At 35.1% G+C, this 21,521-nt stretch overlaps 1 protein-coding gene across 1 annotated transcript in view; it reads left to right on the top strand.

The window, feature by feature from the left end:
- The first annotated feature begins 761 nt into the window (after positions 1 to 761).
- Positions 762 to 21,521, top strand: part of CSRNP3 (cysteine and serine rich nuclear protein 3) — a 225,902-nt gene continuing 205,142 nt past the window's right edge. Inside the window, exons 1-2 of the mRNA XM_027776493.1 lie at positions 762 to 793; positions 16,690 to 16,860. The gene's annotated coding sequence lies outside the window, so the exon portion shown is untranslated. The remainder of the gene's footprint in view (positions 794 to 16,689; positions 16,861 to 21,521) is intronic.

Raw genomic sequence — 21,521 nt, 5'->3', positions numbered from 1 at the left:
AGTAACTGCTCTCTTTTTTATATGTAACAAATTCCATTATTGGCAAACTGATGCCAGCATTTAAGTAATCTGAAATCATGTCAACCTGTAACTTTGAAATATTTGTATATTCTAATACTCAGAATGAAATACATTTTTCATGCTTATCAGCCCTAAAATTGGTTTTGAATGCAAACATTGCAAAAGAGGGTGTAGTGAAAATAGCATAGGACATCAATATAGATGGTTTTCATTCATTTCAATTTGTAAACTGAATATGTGTAATATTATTTTGATTTTAAATCTCCCTCTTCTGCCTACATATCCAAATATACAATGAGGAAGTAATTGAGTTTCACAAAGAAAAATCAATGGGAGTTAAAAAAAAAAAAAAGGAAAAAACAGACAACTAGGTTTTAACCATGAGTGTTTTTGCTTTGATTTTTGGTGGATGAGGCATTGATTAAACCTAATTTTTCTAAATTCAGAGCAAGGCATTTTATTGAAGCTGAGGTCACCAGCAGATATTTTCCACAGTTGGGAGCTAATCTTTGAAATAGCTTTCGTCTCTGCTTTTCTCTCCATATTTCTTTTCTCTATTCCCTTCCTCTCTCCCTGCTGCAGGGATTTGTCCTCTACCCGAGTGGTGGTGGGAGGGAATAAGCGATGGAAGCAAAGCAGGGAGCATGAGCTAGAGAATGCCAGGATCTGGCTTTTGTTATTGGTTGGCTGCCGCCTGATGGATAGAGGGAGGAGGAGTGAACTCTCTTCAGTGTGTTCTGACCGAGCTGAAGTACAGAAACCATATTTACAGGTAAGAGCATTTTTTAAAATGAAAAAGAAAAAAAATAAAGGAGAAGGAAATTATTTTTTAAGAGAATGCTTCTCAATTCTTATTCATACGATATTATTAGATGAAAATTATTCTGAAGACTTTTCCAGAAAGTGTGCCCCTTTCATTAGTTGAAGAAGCTTTGCAAGGAGCTGTTCTTTTTCCCTGCAAAGTCCTTACTGGATAAAAAACACCAGAAGCTTATCTTATCTTAGATAACTCTCAATGCAAGTGTAATTGAAGCAAAACTCGTAGATAAAATGAGTCATCATGAGTCTTTTTTGGTTTTTAATTCAAGCTAATGTTATTGAAAATCACTGGAAGGATGAGAAAAGCTCGGTAAATTCCACAGGTCCTGAGAAAAATGGAGCCTTCTCAGTGTATGCAATACACATTTCATGTGGTATCTTTTAATGTTTATGGTATAGTAAATGACTTAGGAAAATTATTTCTGCAGGTTGTGGACCATGTTAGCACTAATTTAGAAAGAATAACTTGTGTGTATTTACACTCTTTTATTTCACTTATTGCTCTTGATAAATCACATGCAGTTGGGTAGTTGTTTCATTTTGTTCAGTAAATTTGAAATTTATGTGAAAATTAAACACCTGTCTATATTTATCAACATGCATGAAGCTGTTTTTATTTCAAAAGCTCAGAAACTTATTGTGAAGAATTAAACATCCTTAAAGCAAATGGCACCTTAACGGACAGGTGATTTCATTTCTCAATCAAATATAGATAGACAAAAATTTTATCACAGCATTTATATCTTGGGTAATATCCTCACGGAAATATTTTTAAATACCTCTAAGGTTAACACCATCCTTTACCAGTTACTTCTACCTTCTAATCTTGTCTTTTATTTTTCTTAAAGGAAAATAAGAGTTCTGAACACTTAGAATAAATGACATAGTTACAGTAGTGTAAGATATATGAAAAATAATTTTACTTAATGTCACTTAATTTTATAGTTATTTTAACTTATAAATCATTTTAAGGTGAGAAAACCTTACTAAAATTGAACTCTTAAGAAATATTACTGACTTGGACGCATTGGCAATCAATTAATACCTGTTGATTGTAATGATAAAATAAAAATCTTTCAATGATGTTAATAATCTATATATTATATATATATGCATACATATATAAAATAATACTTCTCTCAAATGAACCATAAATGAATAGGAATAACTATGTTTATTTTTAAAGCATTTTTTAGGCTTATTTTTATGTTTGTTCTTGTTTGAGAGATTTATATCTTTACATGAAGAGACACAAATAAAATATTCTTGCAAAATTAAAGTGGGGAAGAAAAAACTACTGAATATTAAAGATTATCTAAGTGAATTGAGAACCACTTTAAATATCTTAAATGTATTAAATATAGTTAAAAATATGCTTACATATCTAAATATCATATCAACCCAAGCAAATACTCTTGCATGGTTTATTGTGAAGTATCTCTGGTTGCAAGAATTATTATCTAATACTGAAATTTGCCATGTTTCTAATAATTGATGAACATTTCTTTGCCATGTTTCTAATAATTGATGAACATTTCTGATTTTGTTTTTTAAACAATGCAATAGTTGAAATTAATTTACCCCCTAGATTGAACTTACGGTGATGTGGAAAATTGGATACACACCTCCAGAAATGTGTTAGAAAAAGTAAGTGAATGCAGCTCTAATTTTTAGAAATTATAAATTCTGAGCAAAGCTACCTCCAGGAATGAAGGGGAATTGATGAAAATTAGAGAGCAGAGTTCCACATGGTTTTAAATTATTCTGTTTCCTTGGAAACCAGCTGCTGCAGATGCATTTTGCTTTCTTTGGCTAAAAATATCATCCTTTTAATAATCACTAAGGGAGAGGTTCTGAATAAAACCAGAGTATATTGTTCCTGCATTTTGTAATTTCCTTAATGGTTCACATATTTTGGATGAAAAGTAGATAAACCCTTTCTTAATCAGCATTTTCTATCAGCCAGTGGCAGACGTCTGCAGCTTCTATACAAATGAGACAGCCCTGGTAGATTCAACTGCAGAATCCACAGGAAAAGAGAGAGGAAGTGTATGTGTGTGTGTGTGTGTGTGTGTGTGCGCACACACACACACACACACATGCTAGAGAGGAAGCAAGGATGATTAAAAAAAAAAAATGAAAGAAAATAGTTAAAAGGTTCCTGTCCAAGTGAAGGATGAAACAAGGCACATGGAAACCATGTAAAATTGCTCAGTGAAAGATTGCATGGCAAGATCATTTGTTCTTCCTTTGGTGCAAATGTTTCTTATGGCTTAAATGTAGGTATTTAATTGAGTTCACTACATATATAATTTTGTCTCCTTTTGTACAATAGTTTTTCTTTTCATGTTTGCAGTGGTTATTCATAAACTTATTAGCAATAAACTAAAAAATATTTTTTAATGTATTGGTCAATTAGACAATAAAAACTAAAACTTTTAATTTTTAAGTATATGCCCAGACTATGAATAATGAGGGGGATTAAATACATATTTTCACATATTAGAATAAGATTTTTTCTAATTTTTAGAATAAGAATTTTTAAAAGTAATTTTTAAGACTAAATGTTCAGACCATGTTTCATTAGTTCAGTCATTTCCTTACTATTGAAATCTAATATATATTTTTAAAATTTATTTAATTTAATTTATTTATTTATTTTAAATTTTACCAGAGAGGGACAGAGGTAGAGAGAATGTGAGAAAGCAAGCTGCCAGGTCCAGGACTGGAACTGTGGTTGGCCATGCAGGAGTCCAGTTTCTTTAACCACCACACCACCTGCCAGGCCCTGAGATCTAATATATTTTTTAAATTACACATTCGACAATCTAAAAGCTATTCATTTCAATATTAAGCTAATTTATTTTAAATTTGATAAGAATTACTATAGACATTTTTGCTTTATTAAAACATTTTGTTTAACTTGAAAATAAAACAATTATTTATATGTCTTTTTTCGATAAGAAAAAAATTACAATTATTATTGTATTTTACCCTACACAATTTTTTGATTAAAATATTTTCATTATAGAACTGTATGCTTTAAAGACAGCATTATTATCCATTCACCTGTTTTTCCTTTCTCAGCTATTTGTTAAGAGAAAAAAAAATCATCCTAAAGCTGTTTTAGCTTATCTATTATTTTTACTATAATTTAGGTGAGATTTCTAACTATTTTCTCTTTGTTCCTCATTTAAATATTTTTGGCATATAGTACTTTATTTTCATAATATTAACTTTAGTCCATTAGATTTAGTGTCAGAAATGTAGCAAGTACCACATGCTTAAATCATGTGCTAAAAAATTTAATTTCTAGTCAATACATTATTTAAAGTTAAATTAATTTGGTAAGTCAGTACTTTATTTTTCAAAAAGAGTTAGGACTGTGGAAAGTATTCAGCTTTTATCCATTAAACGAGAAAGCACTTCAGTGATAGCACTTGGACCATAAACACAGGTGGCATTAACGAATGCCCTAACAAATCACAGGGACTATTCCTGGGCTATGCAACCACTGAGAAAAACCCCCTTTCTCAGGTACAATTGAACTGTCAAGCTTATTTCAAGTTTCTGAAAATAATGCACTGCATGGGCTTACCAAGAATTTCAAAATATAGTTTGTTAGTAGTGTCTGTTTACGGCTTTATTCTTCTTTATTTGCTGAAATTATTCATTTGCCAGATTTGTAGGTAGATTTACATAGGCCTTTTAAAGTATCACTAAATATACCAAGGAAATAAAATATTTAATAGCTTCTCCTAAAATACTGGTAGTGAATTTTATATATATCTACAATGAATATATGCTAGCTTAGCAAATAGTTCTGTATTGCTGGAAAAGGAGGGGTGGAAATAACAAGAAATGGAAATAACAGCAGACTAAGATTGGGTCATATTTCACAATGTTCAAATTGTGTTATGTACTTAATGTAATCCAGACAGATGAAAATCATATGAACATTTATACCATAGTGTACTATAACTCAAAATATTATTGACCAGATGTTATTTTTGACTTAATATGTATTTAATACTTGAAAGTTTAATATGAAGTTAACATAAGTATGGGAAAGCAGCATTATTACTTCTTAATTACCATTTTGTAATTAAGCAAGGAATGGATTTAATTATTAAGCTAATAATATTTCACATATCTCAATGAATCGGTTGGGCAGATCATTCCACTTGTCACTTGTTTGGATCTCAGTTATTAGAATGGATTTACTTAGTTTGACCTGAAAACTGTCTGGAGTGTACGCTCTAAGAAGTCAGACTTAGTATAATTTTGAAGGCATTTAATTTAAGACTTTGATGATATTGATAAATGTTAATGCTAATTCTAAGGATCACACGTTAGCAAGAAAACCACTTTGATAGGAGATCAACCTCATGATTCATGTTAGTTTTATGACCAAATGGGAGATAGTGGCCATGTGACTGATCTACACTTAGATCAAGTGCTCAACATATTATTTTTACATAGAGCAAGAAAGGATGGTGCACACAATGTTTGTCTCTCTCGACTCACATGCACGTGTGCACAAATGACATTTTAAGCAAAGCAGACCAACCATCAGCAAAAGTAGCTTTTATGCAAATTTATATTTCTTTAAACAATAGTTACTATAAAGCCTTTTGGCAAATACTCATTTAATTTTCATATGTTACCTTTGCATAATTTACTCTTCCATTACCCTAGAAGCATGGGACTGGCCTGTAGATATAATCGGTTCCGGGATTCCTTATTTTACCTCTGAAGAAACTAAGGTACAGAGAGGGACATTTTTTTTTTTTTTTTTGATGAAAGACCAAATTTGCTTATGCAAAATTACAACAGCCAAACACTGGGTGTTTGTATTAAATATTGGATATATGCATTAAATACTGCATGAAAGAAAACAGTTTAGGAGGGCTCTGGGAAAAGATAAAAAACAGTGTATCCAGAGGGTCTCTAACACAACACAAAACACAAAACAAAACAGGAATTTCAGAGTTGCACAGACATCTCTGGTTTAGACCTTCTCTGGTATGCAGTGAACCTAAAGGCTTTGACTTACTGTTATAGTCTCCTTGACGTTTTATGAGTTCAGTGTCAGATTCAAAAATGCATTTTAGTTTTGTTTTCCAAGTATTGATACAGTTAGTTTATGTCATATTGTGGATATATCACAATATATTTAATAAATGAAACAAGTAATTTCCTAAATGGAAGTCCTGAATGTATTTACGAAGATTTTCATTTCCTTTTTTATTCTCAGGTTAGACTAAGCACAGAAAATCAATATTTGTCATCAGTTGTTATTCAGGTAATACTGGTTGTGATGGTGTCAGCATATTAAGATAGAAAGATTCAGTGAAAGATTTTTGAAGTCATCAAATAAGTACATGTTTAGTTTAACCAAAATTCTCTTCTAATAGCACATAAAACTCATGTTTAAAATTTTACATAGTTTACCCATTATGACAGAGAAATCAGTAAATGGCCCTGGGTGGACCTTCTCCTGCTGTCAGCTGAAGTTGCCTTAGGCTGAGTGTCAACTGGGATAATGAGTTTGAGAATGCCATTGCAATCCTCTGTCAAAAATCTTCACACAGCATAAGGACAGGTCTGAGGAGAAGTCCTAGGGCCACATTAGGCCTGGTCCAGGCTTCCTGCTGTGGCTTTAATGTAGTCATTAGAGTCAATTCATTGACCTCTCCATAATCTTTTACTCAAATATCTGAATTATAATTTTTTCTTAAATTGCTAAGAGGTCCATGTGTTTGCTGGAGAGGGACAAAAAGAGAGAAAGGGAAAAACCCTCTGGGAAAAAGCCATGCCACAATCTCTTCTCATCCATTCTTTTCTCCTGTTCTGGGCATGCATGCACAGGCATCTGGTGTGTTTTTCAGGCTGCTGGGTCTGAGACTTGAACTATATCATCAGCCATGAAAGATTCAGCCACCACAACCACCATGCCATCAGCTGGTCCTAGCTAAATTATAATTTTCAAAGTTTATCTCTTTCTTCCCTGAGAAAGAGAGACAGACAGACAGACAGTGGAGGATTGAGTGACAGCACCTCTAAACAGGGTTGTAATGCCACAATCCAGGGTTAGCCTTAGCCAGCCTTGAATCATGGGCATACACATGCCCACTGGACTCTGCGTGGTCTCCCAATGAAAGCCTAGAACCTTCCAATATGGATCAGCTTCATAGTGTTGCATTCTACTCTGCACCACTGTCCAATCCCTAAATTATTATCCTTGGTGCCAGGGGTTTTCCTTTGTTTCTGCATCGGCAACAGCTAATGCAGTGCCTGATAGATTTATGTGCTCAAAATTGTTTTGCTGGGTGGATAAATAAGTGAATAATCTTGTCAGATAGTCATCTAGCTTTTTCTTGCACCTCCCAATGACAGATACTCACTACATTATTAAATTGTCCCTTGTTTTTATGTACTTCTCTGTTAATGCTCTTCAATGTGACAATGACTATGTCACATAAATGGCATCAAGTCATGTGAAATTTTGTGCTGCAGACTTTTTATTTTGCAAACTCCATTTTAGCTCTCCTGCAATAACAGGAAATTCCATCCGCACGCATTCTCTATTTCATGCTGTCTTGCTCTGTTTCTTTGTAATGTATTCTGTTTCTGTTTTGGCTATACTGGAAGATATCCTGAAACACATAATATGTACCACTTAGGGAAGGGGGTTGTAGGAATTAACAGTTGTTAGGAGAACACCTGCAGTGCACATTCTAACATTATACGATAGCTAGTATTAGCTCCATTTTACAGGTGAAAAAATTCAGCCCGAGAGGAATTAAATAACTTACTTGACAAGTGGGAGAGCCAGGTTTTAAAGCAACTGGCTCTTCATGCCAATGATTCCTGGTGGTTCTTGGGATTCTGTATGTTTTTTAAACTCTACCCATAATTTGTCAATGGTTAGTTTAGCATACTAGTCCTGCTGCAGTACACATTACTGCTGCCCTGTACATGAAGACAGATCAGTAGTAACAATGAAAATTCCTTTATGTCTCCTAAAATTTTTCCAGCACTAGCCTTTCAGATCTTAAATTTCAAATTGACAGAAAGCCTTTGAATTAGGGGATCCAGATATCATCACAAGTTCAGACTGAAGAAGCTCTTCCCTTTTATTTTTCAACCCCAAACTAGAATTTTTTCCATAGTCTTCACAGCCCTAGCTAGTTTATTCTATCTCTTGCTCTTCTATGACTAAATTATTGATAGAAAATTATATCATCTATCTATCTATGTGTGTATATATGTATGTATGTGTGTATGTGTGTACATATATATATATATATATAGATACTCAGTTCGTTCCCTCATGTCACCAAACTGTCATTTTGGGTGATTTCCCTATATCCTTCTCAGAATCTCTCATGTCCTACTTCCCCCCAATATTTCTAAAACTTTTCAATCCACAGCCTCCTTTATTCATCTGTATTCTATATCCATCTCTTGTCCTAACAGCCTGACTTCTTGTTCTAGTTTTTGCCAGTTTAGTTTAGTTTTGTTTTGTTTTTGGAGAAGTTTTTGCTATAGGGTGCGAGCGCTCGCCGGACAGACAGAGAGAGACAGAGAGATAGAAAGTGAGAAATCAACCCCCAGGAGGGACGACCATGCCACAATCCCTTCTCCATTCTCCTCTTGGGATCCTGGGCATCCACACACATGCGCCCAGCGTGAGTTTAAGCTGCCGGGTCCGGGACTTGAACCACCGTCAACTACATGGGAGTCCAGCGACATAGCCATTATGCTAACTGCTGGTCCCCTGCCAGTTTAGTTTTGATAATCAACCCAAGCCCTGTTTGTATTCTAGTCACATAACAAGTGTCCTTGCAGTGGAAGAGGAGAGTTAAACAAGAAACATACAATATTATTTTCCCCCTAAATAATTATTTATTCAATTTTATTCATAATTATTATGTTTTTAAACTTACTATAAGGCACGTGTGCTCACCAGAGAGACACAGAGACAGAGAGAGACAGTATGAGAAAACAAGATGCCGGATCCAGGCCTTGTTCTGCTGTTGGCCATGTGGGAATTCAGTGCCTTAACCCCACGTCACCTGCTGGCTCAGAAACATAAAATAGTCTATTCTAAATATACCATTCTATATATGTAGTATATGGAGTATATAAAACAGTAACTACTTATATATTTTTGGTCTCTTTGTGGGTCCTTCATGTGAATTAGTCCGTATCATAAAAATTCAAACAGTAAATGATTCTACTTAAATTTGTCTGATAACCACAAACATTTAAGGTTCTTAGGGGGATCATTTAAGTTCCATATTCTACTATTTTCAGAAAAATAACTTTTATTTGCAGAAAGGTTAATGTACCCAACATTCATAGTAGTTCTTCCTTCAAAATAACAAATCAGATTTTTACCTTTATATTCCTTAAGTGATTTGTTCTGAGTCAGTAGCTAATTCAATAATTTCTCATTACAACATCATGAACTGAGCATAAAAATTAATAACTTACAATTTTCTACTTCTATTTTAATTTTATATATAGATACTCAGTTCCCTCATGTCACCAAACTGTCATTTTGGGTGATTTCCCTATATCCTTCTCAGAATCTCTCATGTCCTACTTCCCCCCAATATTTCTAAAACTTTTCAATCCACAGCCTCCTTTATTCATCTGTATTCTATATCCATCTCTTGTCCTAACAGCCTGACTTCTTGTTCTAGTTTTTGCCAGTTTAGTTTAGTTTTGTTTTGTTTTTGGAGAAGTTTTTGCTATAGGGTGCGAGCGCTCGCCGGACAGACAGAGAGAGACAGAGAGATAGAAAGTGAGAAATCAACCCCCAGGAGGGACGACCATGCCACAATCCCTTCTCCATTCTCCTCTTGGGATCCTGGGCATCCACACACATGCGCCCAGCGTGAGTTTAAGCTGCCGGGTCCGGGACTTGAACCACCGTCAACTACATGGGAGTCCAGCGACATAGCCATTATGCTAACTGCTGGTCCCCTGCCAGTTTAGTTTTGATAATCAACCCAAGCCCTGTTTGTATTCTAGTCACATAACAAGTGTCCTTGCAGTGGAAGAGGAGAGTTAAACAAGAAACATACAATATTATTTTCCCCCTAAATAATTATTTATTCAATTTTATTCATAATTATTATGTTTTTAAACTTACTATAAGGCACGTGTGCTCACCAGAGAGACACAGAGACAGAGAGAGACAGTATGAGAAAACAAGATGCCGGATCCAGGCCTTGTTCTGCTGTTGGCCATGTGGGAATTCAGTGCCTTAACCCCACGTCACCTGCTGGCTCAGAAACATAAAATAGTCTATTCTAAATATACCATTCTATATATGTAGTATATGGAGTATATAAAACAGTAACTACTTATATATTTTTGGTCTCTTTGTGGGTCCTTCATGTGAATTAGTCCGTATCATAAAAATTCAAACAGTAAATGATTCTACTTAAATTTGTCTGATAACCACAAACATTTAAGGTTCTTAGGGGGATCATTTAAGTTCCATATTCTACTATTTTCAGAAAAATAACTTTTATTTGCAGAAAGGTTAATGTACCCAACATTCATAGTAGTTCTTCCTTCAAAATAACAAATCAGATTTTTACCTTTATATTCCTTAAGTGATTTGTTCTGAGTCAGTAGCTAATTCAATAATTTCTCATTACAACATCATGAACTGAGCATAAAAATTAATAACTTACAATTTTCTACTTCTATTTTAATTTATTTTTTAAAATAATTATTTTCTTCATCATTATTTATTATTATTATTATTTTATTATTTTGACCAGAGAGATACAGAGAGAGAGAGAGAAAGTGAGGAAGCAAACTGTCAGGGCCAGGATTCACACTGTGGTCAGCCATGTGGGAGTCCAGCACCTCAACCACCATGCCACCCACCAGCCCCCTCTACTTCTATTTTAAATGATAAGAATCTCCTTTACATTTTTGAATTTCCAGGCTCATATAAAATTTGAAAACTATCATTTTGAATATTTTAATTCAAATTCTGATTATTTTATGTCTTAACTTGTTCAACAAAATATTGTAGCCTGGGGAGCTTATGAAAAAATGTGGCATGTATACACATAGAATATTGCTCAGCCATAAAGAACAATGAGTCTCTGGCATATGATACCAAGTGGATGAATCTAGAGTTTTAATGCTAAGTGAAATAAGCCAGTTTATGAAGACAAATATGGTATATCTATGCTTAATATATACTATATGTCTACACTCTATGGCAGAAATTTAAAGATTTGAAGACACAATAGTGGGATGGGACCAGCAGATGTCATAATGGTTACATCATTGGACTCCCAAATAGTCGACTGTGGTTTGAGTCCCAGACCTGGAGACTTAAAACTCATGCTGGGTGTGTGTGTGTGTGTGTAAGTCTCCCTGGGGGTGACTTTTCACTTTCTGTCTGTCTTTCTGTGCATGCACATCTATAGCAAAAAAATCTCAAAAAAGGGTATAATTGTCAGGAGGACAAGTACAGATATCAGAAACCATATGGGATGTGGGGTATGATTGTAATATTTAACAGAAATTTAAATGTAAACAAGAAATTTTAAAAAATGAATAAAATGTTTACCAAATAAAAGAAACTAAACATTAAAAGGAAAAAAAAAGAATATTTATTTTTCATAGTTATAGAGGATGGAAGTCCAAAATCAAGGTGCTGGCAAATTTGGTGGAACTAGACAACCACATTTTTGTTGTAACCTCACATAATAGAAAAGCAAGGAATCACTTCTAGAATCTCTCATAAGAGCAATAATCCACCCTCATTACTTAATCATCCCCCAAAGACGCACTGCCTAATACTATCACTTTGAGGGGCTTAGGATTTCAACATATAAATTAAGGACACACATTCAGATCACTGTACTTTATTTGATGAATATACAAATCAAACTTTTCAAATAAGGAATATCAGTAAGAAAATGATATTTTATATACTTCTCAAAAAGGGCTACTGTACATAGGATTAGTAATATTCCCATTAGATATATTAAAAAAATAAAAACCCAATAAGGGATAATGTTTTTGAACCTAAGAAACCACAGAAGTTTGGATACCCAGAAGTAGGATTCAAAAACTTTTGACTTGTAACAAATTTTCAATAAATCTTAATTTTTTGGTCCTAAAAACTATAGATCAAGTCACCTATACTTCTCTCTGTTTGTTAACAATTTCTTCTAGTAATGTGCCCTCAAAACAGCATTCTGTGTTATAGAATGATTTCTAATGTTATTTAGGATTGTCTTCACTTGACTATGTGATGGGAAAACTCAAAGAAGAATATTCATAACTGTCTTCTTCCTTAGGTTTCTGCATTTCCCACCTATTACTCAGACACTTGAATTAGAATAGCATCTTAATATTTCTCACAATTTAGTTTCTCCTGTATGATCTTGCTTCTGTTGCCATGGAAATAATTGTAACACTGCAATTTCAATAATACAACCAGAGTACTCTACTGTGAAAGCTGATCATCAAAAACAAAGTAGGATGAATCTCTCTCTCTCTCTCTCTCTCTCTCTCTCTCTCTCTCTCTTTGAATCTCCTAGGCTTTGAGGCATTCTTATTCATCCTATTTTGTGCTTACTCAGATACATAATCACATAGTTTAAGCTTTCTCTAATGATCTTATGCAAGAGTTTTCAGAGGCTCCAGGACCTAGAAGAATAAGTATGAGCCAATCTATTAAATTGGCACAAGTTATTTACATTGATTTTATATCAGATAAAGAAATCAACTAATCACTTTGTAGTGCAGCAATTTCTAAAAAGGTTCCTATAACAAATAAACATAAGGTATAACATTTAAAAAACAATCCACAACAGCTCTGTCTTTTGGAGTTTTTCTGCAGTACTCTAAAACCTCCGTAAGTTACTTGACACAAGAGAATCTCTCCAATCAAATAAATATTATGTTAGGTCTCGAAGTGAATTTCTGTTTGTTTGTTTGTTTTAAATATTTGCCATAAGGTGTATGCATTTGACAGAGAGAAATAGAGAGAGGAAAAGTAAGAAATCATCCCCTAGTGGGGCTGGCCATTCTGCAATCCTTTTGCTTCCATTCTCTTCTTGGGATCTTGGGCACACACATACATATGCCTGGTGTGATTTTCAGGCCACTGGGTAAAAGACTTGAAACCACAATCAGTCATGTGGGAGTCTGGCACCTTAACTACTGCTCTATCTGCTGGGCCCTCCAGGTCAGTTTTTAAGACGTTTAACTTTTGGACAAGGTCATTTCAGAATCAGTCTTACAATCCCTGTAGTAACAGGTAGTGGTTGTATACCTGACCAAAAATCTTGAGTAACTCAAAGGAAGACGATGGATGAAGAAGTTATTAATTCTGTATTTTATTTCTTCCATCAACAAATAAATTCTTAACAGTTGCCAACACCCATGTATTACCTTTTCTTGGCCAAATTAAAAAGTTTCTTTAGAGTGAAAGAAGAAATCTTACTATTTCCTTGTCAATTGTATTTGCCAAAGCAGAACCATAAAGAGGTACGGAAGTATCTAAATTGGCCCTATTTGAAATACAACAGGTAAGCTAGCTTCTACTACCATAAAATAATTAGTAAAACTAGAGAGTATAGAAGTTTCTATACAAAATTAAGTAGCCAAATTGCTAAGGGAAGCACTTTGGCCTTCTCTTCCCTTCTAATTTGTTTCTAAACTCTTTTTGCCCTCACTAAATCTACCAGTCTCTCCAGCTCTGACTGGTCAGGTCTTCTGGCTTCAATTTCTCATCTGATTGACTAAGTCCTTCCTAGGAATTTTCCTTAATTCTAGAATGTTCCCTTCTCCATCAAATCCACCTTTCCTTTATTATAAGCTCTCTGTATTCTTATGAAATAACAAGAGAATGAGTGATCTTTTTAGGATATATTTCAGATCTTGTGGGTATACTGCCTAAACCCTATTGTGGCTTCCATTTCCACTTCATGAAATAGCTGAAGCCTCTAAAGTAGGCTCTAGGCAATCTAGCACGAGGTGACTGTCTAACGTCATTACCTGCTGTGCCCTTCTGAGGGCCTTGGCACACATCTTACCTTAGGCCTGAATCATTCTTCCCCCAGAACCCCAGATTATTGGCTCCCTCACCTTCTTCACATTTTATTCTACCTCTTCACTGAGACATTGGCTCATCAGTCAGTTAAAAATTGAATGTCTCTCTTGACAAACTTTATATTAATAGTTACATGACTTAACTGCTTATTTTCCTCCATATGACATATGTTATATATTTAATTTATTTGTTTATTGTTCATCTACCTTTTCCTCCCAACATCACTCAGTAGATGAACACTATCAGAGCAAAGACCTTTTTCTACATTGCTTCTTTACCATTCTCCAGCAGCTAAAATTGTCACTGGAATATGATAGAAGCTTAGTACAGCTTCACTGAATAAATAATAAAAGATTCCTAACAAACGGCAGATAAGTAGATCCCTTTGCTACATCATAGCATAAGTGATAGAATGAAAACACTCAAATTCCCTGAAAAAACAAACAAACAAACAAAAAAGGGAAAAAGGATTTACTAGTGTTCAAGATTGAGGCTGGCAAGATAAAATAAAGTAGAGGCAGATCTGGTGGAAGCCAAAGTCACATACCAGACCTGTACCGCATGCTGGGTGAGGCAGCCAGTGGGCAGAAGGACCTGGAGCAGGTATTTCCCAAGGAAATATAGTTTCCAAAATTAAGGAATTGCAGGGGCCAACAAATGCAACAAGGAGGTGGCCAGTTCCAGGGCTGCCACGTTTTTGAAAATGTCCCTGTTGTTAAACTTGATCCTTTTTACCTAAAATGCATAGCTAGGACTATCATACTGGAGTTCGATGGCTTACATCACTTCTCCTTGATGGCATGTATTATGCTATTATTTATACTTTAAAATGAGTTTGTTCCTTTAGCTGACACATCTCGAGTAAATGCCATTTCAGATCATGTGTTGGGCTGTTGGGAGAGATAATGTTATGATTCTGTAGCCTGTTAATCACTCTTGGTCAAAGATCTAAGCCATTTTGGGACCAGCGTAATAGTTACGTCACTGGATTTCCACATAGTCGACCATGATTCGAGTTGTAGACCCAGTGGCTTAAAACTTATGCTGGGTGTATCTGCATGGGTGCCCAAAATCCTGAGAGAAGAATGGAGAAGAAGGGACTGGTGCATGGTCATCCCTCCTGGTGGGTAATTTCTCACTTTCTGTCTCTCTGATAAGCACATGCACACCGTAGCAAAAAAATATTTCTTAAAAAAAAAAAATCTAAGTCATTTTTAAAATATATTTTGTAGAGCCAGACAAAATTAGAATTTAAGTTACAATATAATCTAAAAATTGCTCCTTTATGGAGCCAACAGGTGGGTTGGTGGTTAAGGGCTCTGGATGCCCACATGGCTGACCGCATGTCAAGTCACGGACCTGGAAGCTTGCTTTCTTACTTTCCACGTCTCTCTCTCACTTGCTCTTGATCTGGTCAAATTAAAATAAATAAATAAATAAAGTTAAATAAAATAATTCTTTTAAAAAATTTACTCCTTTAACTTTTAAAACACAATTAATGGAAGAAAGAAGTTTGGTGAATATGAAACCCAACAGTATAAAGTACTGTTTCTGAATATGAATGGTGCATTGGCCAGGTTTAGAGTAGTATAAATTGAGTAAACATGCAGCCAAAATGACCTAGACCTGAGTAGCAAATTCACCATCTGGCCTGGGAGTGCATTTGCTCACTTCCCACAGCTTACACTATTCACTACCTACTGTATTTCTGATTGTGAGGCCATTTATCATTGTGATTATGCAACTGTGCTATTTTCCTTTGACTAGACACGTATTTCTTGATACCTTTGTTAAAAATTACCATAGACAAAAGAGAGGTCTAAGATGACTTAGTGATTTTATTGTATTGACCCTAATTACTCAATTCTTACTGCTCTAAGAATTTGTGTTTGCAACCTTGGATAACCTGCACTGCTTCTCATAACTGTTAGTTACGGAGAATTGTTGTTGTTAGAGGTTTAATGACTTATCCAAATTGACATTAATGAATTATAAAAATGCACCAGGCTATATTTGATTGGTTTTTACTGACCATGTTGCTACAGAGAGTGATGAAATTTATATTCATGTTTTATCTAGCAAAAGATTTAGGGACTATGATTTACCACGTATAAAATCTATTCAGTCAACCTCCTTGGTATAGGACTCAAGTATTCCCTGTAGTTCTGCTGAATTGACTAGAAACATGATAAGACATCTAAATTCTGCAGGTATAGTCATTCCTAGCAACCAATTTGATTTTTGATGGACAAAGAGCCCCAGGAAAGTAGATGCCTTTGTACCTAAGAAAAAAGAAATCCCAAGGAAGATAGACATCCCCTAATCAGTATGCCCAGGGTGTGACAGCATGCAAGTGAGTGATCTATTTCATTCTGAACTCTGACTCTGTCAATGACAGTTCACGACTTTCCAGAACAAATCAAATAAATGTATTTGACTCCTGTTTTGACATTTCAAAACGGAGAGCCTTATTTCCTTATACAGTACTCTTATTTCACATTCTTAATTTTCATTTTTTTTTTTGAGACTGTTGTCAGAATGAGAAGGAAAATAACAATGAATCAAGGAACAATTGTTTTTCAGTGCTTTCCAACATTATGGGATGATTAATTTCTGCATAGATATGATAATGTGGCATGCCTGGCTCAAACATTACAGCCCGTCCAAATGACTTTGAGACCTTGACTATGCCATCAACGGTCAGATATTTCACTGCTTCGCTGCTCCTGCTCCTGTTACAGGTACATGTGACAGCGCTGCAGCGATGAGTGGAATTTTAAAGGGGAAGTTTGACGAAGTTGACAGCTCCTCACCCTGCTCCTCTGTGCAGGAATCAGATGATGAAGTTTGTAGCTGTGACAGTGCTGAGAGTGTTGATAGTGTCAACCTGTCCACTTCTAATCATTTTACCCGTGAGTATCTGAGGCTGTATTTTGGCCTGCATTTTAAATTGTATTATATGGCTGATTCTTGGTGTCTTTCACTTATCCATTGGTTTATATCTGATCCCAAGTTCTTCACACCAGACATATTTGAAAAAAAAAAAAAAAGGTATCATTTTCGTTAATTAAATCTCAGCAGTATATTTCTATTCATCTCCATGGAATGAGGGTATAAGAAATGAGTCCAGCTGGAGGTAAGCAGATAGCAACAGAAAAGGATTATTATGTGTCTTCAGCTATCTGAAATAAATCCATATTTTAGAAGTCTAATGAAATAAGTCATTTTGCACTTCTAATATTGATCAATGAGCTGTAGAATATTTGCTGGGGTGAGTGCAACTTACTCACGTTCTCAGTGAGAAAATAATGGTTGATTTAAAAAGAATGTTGCTATAAAATTAATACTTTGAAAATCCTTAAATGCTGTGGTTGTTTGGATACAAGTAAAACTCAAACTCAAGACCATACTCATACTGAAAGCCCAGTGTCATTCACTCTTCTCCTGAGCAGTTAATGTTAACAAGGGCATTTAGTTTCGTATACTACGTTCTAACCTGGGGGGCCAGCAGGTGGTGTGATGGTGTGTGTGGTTCAGGGTACTGGATTCACACATGGCCGACTGTGGTTCGAGTCTTGGACCTGGAGGCTTGCTTTCTCTCTCTCTCTTTCTCTTTACTCTGTCCCTCTCTTGTCAAATAAAAATGAATAATTAAATAAATAATAAAGTTAAATAAAATAATTCTAAAAAAAATGTTCTAATATGAAAGTCTATTCATTTTAAAATTGCATTCCATGTTTTGAAAGAACTTTTCCCAACATCTATAGGTCTATTCAAGCCCAATAATTAAAGGAAGTGAGACCTCAAAAGTATTGGATTGTCAGAAAAGTCACAACACATTTTTTTCATAGAAAAACAGGCATCACTTTTCCAATTTTTTTAGAAGAGTGAATGTAAAGTAAATTAAAATCTATGACAGCCATCTAACTTCACACACCCCTCATGATAGGATGAGTATAAGCTGCATACTGTAATTAAAAGTTAAATGATCCAAGGACCAGCAGTTAGTGTAATGGCTATGTCGCTGGACTCCCATGTAGTCGACCGCGGTTTGTGTCTCAGACCCGGTGGCTTAAAACTCAAGCCGGGCACGTATGCGTGCGTACCCAAGATCCTGAGAGGAGAATGGAGGAGAAGGGATTGCGGTGTGACCATTCCCTCTGGGGGGTGATTTCTCACTTTCTATCTCTCTGTCTCTCTCTGTCTGTCTGGCAAGTGCACGCGCCCTATGGCAAAAATGATCCAACACAGAAGTATATTATTCAAAAGAGATTATTTTTGCAAAGCTTTTCTTTTCTTTAAGCATTTGTTTTCCCCTGGGGCACTTGTAGATGTGGATCTTAAACTCACCAAAACAACTTTTAAAATTTCACACTAAAGTTTATATGATTCTATGACCAATGCAATTCCATTTGAAATTTTATTTAGAATTTTGAATTCTCTGCCACAAGATTTTACAATTTTATTTAGTATACATTAATTCTCTTTTATCCTCATTAGAATAATTTAGAATAAGAAAGGGAAAATTTTATAGAAATTTTTAGCTTTTATATCATTTATCTCTTGACTAAAGTAGAGTTTTTAAAATGAATTTGTAAAAAGTATTTTTAACCATGAAGAAAGAAAAACGTATTTCAGAGAAAATAATAGCTGTTTTTAGGATAAAATTCTCCACTTACTGAGAGAAGTTTCTGCCAGATAGTGGATATGAGAGACAATAAACTGTTTGAGATTCACATATACCTTTTCACTTCTTCTGAGTGATTGTAACCTTGTGGAGGGCACCAACATTGCCTTTTACACTTTGCTGTCACGTGTGGTATCTAAAAAAGTGCTGTGCATTTGATAAAACTTAGAATTCTTCATTTAGTGAATGCCTTAATTTTAGACCATTCTTAAAAGCTGGCGAAAATGAGTCTGCTGCCCATTCTTACCGGTACAAAAGCAATGGTACACATTTAAATTCAAGACCTTCAGGAAAATCTATGAATAACCTTTCTGTATATTTTGAAGAGTTGTCCATTTCCAAACCTCAGAACAGTGCAGGAGCTGCTTGGTATTTCTTAATCTTTTTTTCCCTTTAGCTAACCCTGAGAAACATCATCAGTCAAAAACCCTACTTTTTTAAGCTACCCCCTCTTTTAGTAATGCAGTAGAGCATCTCTCACACCCCTGTGATATATATATACATGTATATTTTAAAATCTCCAGCATGCTTATAACCTCCTTGGTGTCTATGCCTCTCCTAAAGTTACAAATTGTCTCTCTCCTGGAAAAATCAATCGCAAGACTTCACCATGCAAGACACTTATTGATTTCTATAGCTTGTGAGTTCACAAAGTACCTATAATGGTCATTTAAACATCATTGGTTCTTACAATTGTGACTTAAAATGCTTTCCAGATGAAAGGTGATGTTATGGTGGTTTAGAAGGGTTGAAAAATTGTGTCAGGCAGTTGTTCTGAGCACCTGAACCGTTCCTTTGAAAGGTAAAAGTTTCAATGAATACTGGTTTTATTTTTTACTTGTTATTTTGATATGCGATCACAACAATTTTGTTTTGCCACCATTGCTACCGTATATAAAGAAGACACATACCCACTGCAGTCAGGGAGAAATCTTAGGCTATTAAGGGAAACAGCTACAAAGTTTGATTAGTTTTTCCCAGCACTGCCATGAATGTACTTCTCTTTTTGAATGTTCAAGAATTTTGAGGGAAACGCTTGCAGACACTTCTCCGTAAGGGAATATGCATCGTTGAACGACTTGTAATTACGTGTGTGATTAGAACCATGGTTTGGAATAAACAGTACAGGACAGGTAAAGAAGAATAGATGGGCAATGTGACCTACAGGGAACTTTCTGCTGCTATGAGCTGCTCTTAGCCTGATCTCAAATAGAAAAGCTTTTTAATTATTTTCTGACGTTAGGCAAAGTGAAGATGAAAAGACTGATGTTAGTTTAAGAGAATTTTTTACTCTGTATCTAGCAGAGTAAGATAAAAATAGTGGTAAAGAGTCAAGTCTCATTTTGAATTCAAAGAATGTTAGAACACATAGAGCCTTTGAGAACATCTAGGCTGACTCCTTTATTTTACAGATGTGGAGACTAAGGCCCAGGGAGAGTATCTTGACAGGATTCAAAATGTAAGCTGATGGCAGAGGACTTTAATGTACATCCCTAGGGTTTACCTTTCTACCAGATAGTGTGGCTCTCTGCTCATTCTTCTACAGGCCTGACTACTAAGTAGAAGGACTCAAATTATCAAGTGAAAGACACCGCGGTATCTTGTAAACCACCTTCTCTTAGAAATGCAATGAGTCTATCTTTTGGTAAAGGTATTCGGCATTTCATCTCTTATTGCCTTTTGTGTTCATTATGCTTTGTTTTTGTTTATTTGTTTTCAATTGGTTTCCAGTTTGTGTGTACTGGCTGTAAGATAGTGCCAATAATGAGTTTATGAATAAATTCAATGAACTAAATAAAATAGTGGGCAGAAAATTCAATTTGAGTTTAAAAGAACATTTCGCCTCCCCTTCTGTAAGTAAGTTACAGGGCAGACTGTTGAGACTCCTTGTATGTCACTGACATTGATGGAAATATCTTACAGCAAACATGTTGTTTAACATTTACATGAAGGAAATTGGTTTGTCTTGGTGACATAATGCTACTTGTGATAACGTGCAAGTGATACAATGAAGAGTAGGTGAGATGAAGTATGCAGTGTGAATCTTTAACAGTAGCTAACAATTCAAGAAATTTTTCATTTACTGTAGAAGTAAAACCTTTTTATATTCCATTTATTGCCAGAGGGGTAAACGGGCATCTTGGACTTCCTGAATAAAAGATAATAATATCTTTCTATCCCTTGAACTCCAAGACCTTATATTACTCGTTAAATAATTCAAGACTTCAGAAACCCACTTACCTTGCATTTCAATTGATCACAGTGGCAGCTTCTGACTAAGTGGAGTAATTATATTCCATTTTGTTGGCTAGGTACTGAGTTGGCTTTATTTGCTTGTTTTAAGCCCAGAAAAACTTCATTTAAATTTCACTTTAAGCTTACAAGCGTGATCGGAATGAATTTCAAATAAAATTTTATATATCTATAGCAAAGAATCTAGAAAAACAATTGCTGTCTGTTTTTTTGTTTTGTTTTGTTTTGTTTTGTTTTTTTAGAGCGAACTTTTTGCTATAGGAAGCATGAGCTCACTGAAGAAACAGACAGAAAGCATGAAATCACCCCCTCCCCCCAGGGGGGATGGCCACACCACATCCCTTCTCCTCGATGCTCCTTTTGGAATTTTGGGCATGCATGCAACACATCTGGCATGAATTTTAAGCTGCAGGGTACAGGACTTGAACTGCCATCAACAACATGGGAGTCCAGTGATATAACCATTGTACCAACTGCGGGTCCTAATTGCTGAAGTTCTAACTCTTAATTAGCTATCATGAAAAGCTAAATGTTCAGGTAGTCCTGGTAGTATTAATTATAATGTTTCCCACATTGTGTGAAGGATAAGGCTGTCTTAGAATAACATTTCATATAGGTATATAGTTGTTGGAA

The sequence above is a fragment of the Tupaia chinensis genome, unplaced genomic scaffold, assembly GCF_000334495.1.
Source record: "Tupaia chinensis unplaced genomic scaffold, TupChi_1.0 Scaffold000674_1, whole genome shotgun sequence".
Lineage (NCBI taxonomy): Eukaryota > Metazoa > Chordata > Mammalia > Scandentia > Tupaiidae > Tupaia > Tupaia belangeri.
Note: the sequence above shows the minus strand (reverse complement) of the source record. Positions and strands in the feature narration are given on the sequence as shown.